The 6,226-nt window shown below is 46.3% G+C and overlaps 1 non-coding gene across 1 annotated transcript; it reads left to right on the plus strand.

Moving 5' to 3' along the window:
* Positions 1-4,511: 4,511 nt before the first annotated feature.
* On the plus strand, positions 4,512-4,584 carry TRNAE-UUC (transfer RNA glutamic acid (anticodon UUC)). Its single transcript has one exon. It is a non-coding gene; the product is annotated as a tRNA-Glu (tRNA).
* The last annotated feature ends 1,642 nt before the right edge of the window (positions 4,585-6,226 follow it).

Here is a 6,226-nt window from a genome sequence, read left to right on the forward strand (position 1 = left end):
AGTTCACACAGGAGGACCTCGAATTACACTGGCTTTCTTGGTGAGGGCAGGTTACTCAGCCCAGACGCTACTGACGTTTGAAGCTGGCGAATCTTTGTTGTAAGCAGCTGTCCTGTGCATTGCACGGCCGTAAGCAGCAGCCCTGGCCTCTACCCATGAAGTGACAGTAGCGTCACCCCAGCTGTCACAACCACAAATATTCCAGACATCGCCAAATGCCCCTGGGACGGGGCAAAGCCGCCCCTGGAAGAACACCGCTGGGTTAGATGGGAGTCAGAGGAAAGGCAGTGGCCCTTGAAGCCAAAGTTACAAACTTCAAAAGGTGAAGGCCCCCCGCCAGTAAGTCTCACTTATCATTGCTGCTCCTGGAAAAGCCACTGCTGGGCACGGGGAGGGCTATTTGTGTGTATCAGGTTGGCTGAGCCATAGTCCCAGATATTCAGTCAAACTCAAGTCCCTGTGTTGGTGTGCAGGTATCGCACAGATGTCATCAAAACCCCTAAACAGCTGACCTGAAGAAAAGGAGTTTGTCCTGGATAAACTGAGTGGGGGAGGGTGGGGGAGGGGAGGGGAGGGGATGAATGAACCAGTGGGAAGGAAGGCCTGAAGGGTAGGGCTGAGGTTTCCCCAGGCAAGAAGAACTTCTGCCAGTGGATGAGAGCTGCAGCCTGTGCTTGTGGGTTTAAGCCTAAAGTAATCCGCCCATTCTAACGTCCCGCCCTACAGACTTTGCACTTGCTTAAGCCAGCCAATCACACAAGCCAATTCTCTGTAATAAATTTCTAGATAGATAGATAGATAGACAGGTACACACATATATAATATATACACATCTATACACATATAACCTATATACACATATATACTATATATAGATTGTGATATACATATATATCTACGTGTGTTTCTATACCTATGTGTGTGTATATGTGTGTGTGTGTGTGTGTGTGTGTATCCTTATTCTGCTTCTCCAGTGGACCACTGAATGATACAAGGCTAGCAAACCACATAAAACTTTGAGGTTGAACTTCATTCCCGTTGAATAAAGGGCAGCCCTGCAGGACTTGAGTGCTCTCACATTCAGGTTGTCATTCCCAAAGGAATCCTGACATCTTTTCTGACAGCTGTGCAGATATGGACTGGATTCCAACTTCAAGCAGCTGTGTAATTATGTGCTTGGTACTTAACCTCTCTGATCCTCTATTGACTCATCTATAAGCCTCTTGGGGTTGTAAGAATCCAATGAGAAAATATGTGGAGTGCCTAAAAAAATATGGCATTCTTTACGTTAGATACACATAGACGTTGAAAAGATTTTTGCAATCTTCTAAAATATATAAATTACAATAAAAAATAAGGTTTATTAGTGCATGCTGGTTTTTTTTTTCCTGGTTATTTTGAAAGAAGTATTCATGTTCTTTTTAACTTAGTCACAATATAAAAGGATTTACAGAAGCTAAAGATACTTATAGAAATGCCCTTATCGAAGAGGATGACATACATTTTAAAGAGGTCACAGTAGTGTCATGTGAAGCATTTAGGATCCATTAAAAGGTCTAAGTATTTGACTGAGGCAATAAAACATCAATAGTCTTTTTGTTCGTTGAGATGTCAGCCTTTAGAATATTCCATATAAAGTTCTATTGATTATGGATCTGGACTCATTTGCATTTTAAATGTCTCTCTCTGGCTGGTCTGCGGCAAACAGAGTGCAACGTAATTGCTATTAATCCTCCAGGCACACGGGGTGGTGGGAGTGGTGTAGACAGAGAGGAAGGGAGTGCACAGGATACAGGAACTGATGGAAAATGGGGCGGGGATTCATTCAGGTTTAGGCAGTTGTGAGAGTGCCAAGAAGCAAAGAAGAAAAATGAGGAGGAAAACAACATATTTTAAAAAGAAAGTAACAGATTGATTTACGCTGGTGGAAGTGTCTGGGAGAGAGGTCCACAAAGGGACTTGGATGGCAAGGATGCAGACTGCAGAGCGTCCTGGGCTGACCTGGATGGCAGCATGTACCACTATATTTTAACCATCCATTCGCCTCAGCTCTGGGCTGTGAACACCTTGAGGGCGGGGCCATGTCCTTCCACCATGGTGCCCAGCAGACCTGTGCACACTCTCCATGACCATTGGGTATCAGAAGGGCTCCACTGGTCAGTGAAGCCTGCAGTGGGCTGCTTGGGCTCTCGTGCTGGTCCTCGCTCCAGGCCACCACTCCAGGCCCTGAGGAAGTCTGGCCAAGACGAGGCCAAGGTCCTCGCTGGACCAACACTTTGCAGGCAGGTGACCTAGACAGGGAGGCGCAGTCATGCAGCCAAAGAAGTGTCAGGTTCCAACGTTGGAGATTTTGTTCGCTCTTGGGAACAAAACAGAACCCGGGCATAGGACCAGAGCCACGGGCCAGCCTCAGAGGCCAGGGGCCCAGGGAAGGGGCCGTGGGGTCCTTGAGGGCCAGGGCTGGGTGCAGAGATGGGGCAGAAGTGCACTAGAGAAGGCTGTTTCCGAGCCATGCCTCCAATTACAGTCACTCATTATTCACGGACTCTGGATTTGTGAATTCGCCTGTTCGCTAAAAACATACTTGTAACCTCAAAGGCAATACCTGTGGAGCTTTGGGGGTCCTCTGTGGACATGTGCAGAGCTAAGAAAAATTTGAGTCACTCGATGGACAAGTTCCCAGCTGAGATGGGACCAGGAGATGCTCTGCCTCATTTCAACTCACACTGCAGCCTACTCAGTGCTACATTGTCCATATTTGGGGGTTCTTTGGAGGTGATTTCGCTGTTTAAGATGCACCCCCCCAGCACAGTCCCAAAGTGCCGTCTGATGTTCCTAAGCACAAGAAGGCTGTGATGTGCCTTATGTGTGTGATAAGCTTTGCTCAGGCATGAGTTCTGGTGGCTGTAAATCCAATGTTAATGAATCAGAAATCTGTATTAAAGTGTCTTTAAACAGAAACACACAAAAAACAGAGCTACAGACTGACTATTTGATGACAACAATGTGACCAGAGGCTCCCAGGAAGCTAACCCTGAACGTCCCGTAGGAACAGTGGCTCAGTATTTGCTAGTGCGGTGTTCACAGCGACTCTATAACACATATCTCCTGAGAAGAGTGAGAACTGGCTGTACCTCACCGCCTGGGATGAGGCTGCACGGACAGGCTCTGAGCTAGACAGGAACTCCCATAGTGGATTTTCCCATTAGGGTGCGTTTCTCTCCCCACTCCAGACTTCTCCTCATCCGAGGGGCAGCAGCCTATAAAAATTCATAACCTCCTGTCTTCTGCAGCCAAGGCAGGGAGATGCCAGCTCAGGCAGGAAAGAATACCTGGCAGGTAACAATTAAGAAAAGCAGACTTAAATTCCCCATCCCTCGGGCAAAGAGAGACGGTACAGCAGTCATAACACAATTATTGTCCTTGCCTCTTTGGGATTATTATATGGCTCAATCATAACAATAAAAAGAAGCTATTCCTGGCCCAACCTGTCTGCAGAGAGATGGCCTCAAAGAAGCAAAGCTACTTCTGTGCCCTCAGAGGAAGCCACGTTATGTGAAAGCTCCGGGGGAAGGCAGAGGGGCCGCTACTGGCGCAGAGCAAAGAGCAGCTCCCAGGCCCCAGGACCTGGGACGACTTTGAGACAATTTCAGCTTTATCCCCGCCACGGCAGAGGCACATCTCAGTGCCCTCTTAGCTCCTTTCCCAAAGACAATTCAGTAACGTCAGGAGCCGGATCTGTCTTTTTTATGATCGTATAAATAGCAGACATCCAGGGCTGCCCTTCGCTCTTGTTCTCTCCAAATACGAAATTAGCTTCCGCGGGAGAAAGCAAATTTAAAGCCATACCTTACTGTTTCTATAAAAACTGGAAGAATCAAGAGCAGGGTCTGTTCAACCTGGAATTTCAAAGGCAGAGATAGACGCGGGCAGGCTGCAGGAAGGGACCACTCGTTAGCTCATGTCTCCTGCCCAAAGCGCGTAAACTAGACTCTACCTTTGTGACTATTCTCACATCATGGGATCTTGATTATTTTCTTATTGGAAATGAGTAACGATGACTCCTCAAGGTTTCTAAAGAGGCTCTGAGGACTGAAGACTCATCTCTCCGTCTTTGCCCCCATCCTGCCCCATCGGGGGTTTTTGGAATAAGGGTCTGATTGTTTCGAGGAGCCAGCATTTCTGGAAGCAGTGAAAGGCCAGCTTTATCAAGCTCCTGTCTGTAAATCAGAAAGGTCCAGGGGTAGTCCGTGTGACTCCTTGCCTGAAGACAGAAGGCCTGAATGCTTTCATTCATGCATTCATGCATTTCATAAGCAGATATTCAGCACCAACTACGTTACTGGTACTGTGCTGAACACTGGAGATGCAATAAACAGAGAAGCATCGCCCCTGCCTTGAGGGAGCTCACGGCTGACTCAAGGCGAAAGGCATTTGAGAAGACTGTTGCCATCCAGTATGGGGGCTGTAGGATAGGACAGGTGCTTTTGAAACATGTAAGGAGAGGGAATTCCCTGGTGGTCCAGCGGTTAGGACTCTGCACTTTCACTGCAGAGGGCCCAGGTTCAATCCCTGGTCAAGGAGCTAAGATCCCACAAGCCCCGAGGCAAAGCCAAAAAAAAAAAATAAACATGGAAGGAGGGCACTCAACCCAGCATCGAGTGATCAGGCAAAACTTCCCAGAGAAAATGAAATCGAAGCCCAAATAATGGATATGAGCTGATCAGGCAACCTATCACAACACAGGCAAGGGTGAGAGAGAAGCCGGCGTGTTCCCAGAATTTTGTCAGTTTGGCCCATGGAGTGTGAGAGGGGGAGTGGTGAAAAATGAGAACGGAGAGGCTAGTGGGGGCCAGATCATGCAGAATCTAAACCCTAGCACACCGTTACAAAATTTTTTTTCTCGTGAAAAGAACTTTGAAGATCTACTCTCTTAGCAGCCTTCATATATACAATACAGTCTTGTGAACCAACCTTATTGCGGTTAGTTCGTCACATAAGGTATACATATATCAAATCAGTATGTTGTACACTTAAAACTAAAATATCGATTATATGTCAAATAAATAAATAAATAAAAATTAAAACCTAGAACCCATACTCAGTGCAGATTCCCGAATTCCCCTGTAGGAGGCCAGGTTAACTTTTCCAGGGCTAATCAGGTGTCCTGTGGTCCTGGCCCACTCCCTTTCTTGTCAAATCACTGTTCCCTGCTAGGTCTAGGAGCACCTTATAGCTCAGACATTACAGACAAAAGACAAGAAAGATGAACACCTCTTGGGCTATTAGTGCAATAAGGTGAAGGCTGTCTGCCCAGAGAAATACATAATTTATATAAGAAAATAAATTTCACAAATTAAAAAAAATACCATTTGTAACTGCATGAAAAATATTAAATACCTAGGAATAAATCTATTGAAAAGTGTGCAAGGCCTTGACACTGAAAACTTATCTGGAGAAAAATTAAAGACCACCTCAGTAAATGGACAGATAGTCCATGTTCATAAATTGGAAGACTCAATATTGTTATCGATTTTTTCTAAATTGGTCTATAGGTTCAATGAAATCCAGTTAAAATTCCAGCAAGCCATGTGTGTAGTATGTGTGTGTGTGATTGTGTGTAAACTGACAAGGTGATAGCAAAATTTATGTGATAATTAAAGGACCTAGAATATCCAAAAAAAAAAAGATGAACATCTTTAAAAAAACAAAAACAATGGGCTTCCCTGGTGGCGCAGTGGTTGAGAGTCCGCCTGCCGATGCAGGGGACACGGGTTCGTGCCCCGGTCCGGGAAGATCCCACATGCCGCGGAGCAGCTGGGCCTGTGAACCATGGCTGCTGAGCCCGCGCATCCAGAGCCTGTGCTCCGCAACGGGAGAGGCCACAACAGTGAGAGGCCTGTGTACCGCAAGAAAAACAAACAAACAAACAAAAAAAAAAACCCTCAAGCCTATTTGTGTGCTGATCTCAGGCTCTGTAAGAGCACTGGTGACTCAAGTCACAGAGTTTCCTCCCAAGATGAGGCTCCGCTTATCATCTGATCATGGACCAGTTGGGGGTGAGCAATCTGCTGAACTGGATGACGAGGATTCTTTGTAACAAATGCCAACCTAACATCAAGTTTTTGGGGTCGTGACTCATGACAGAAACACAGAGAAACAACAGCTGCTCAAACAAAGAGGCAGCCTGCATCTCCTGCCCACGTGGAAGATGCAAAAACTGACC

Source organism: Delphinus delphis, chromosome 17 (genome assembly GCF_949987515.2).
Source record: "Delphinus delphis chromosome 17, mDelDel1.2, whole genome shotgun sequence".
Lineage (NCBI taxonomy): Eukaryota > Metazoa > Chordata > Mammalia > Artiodactyla > Delphinidae > Delphinus > Delphinus delphis.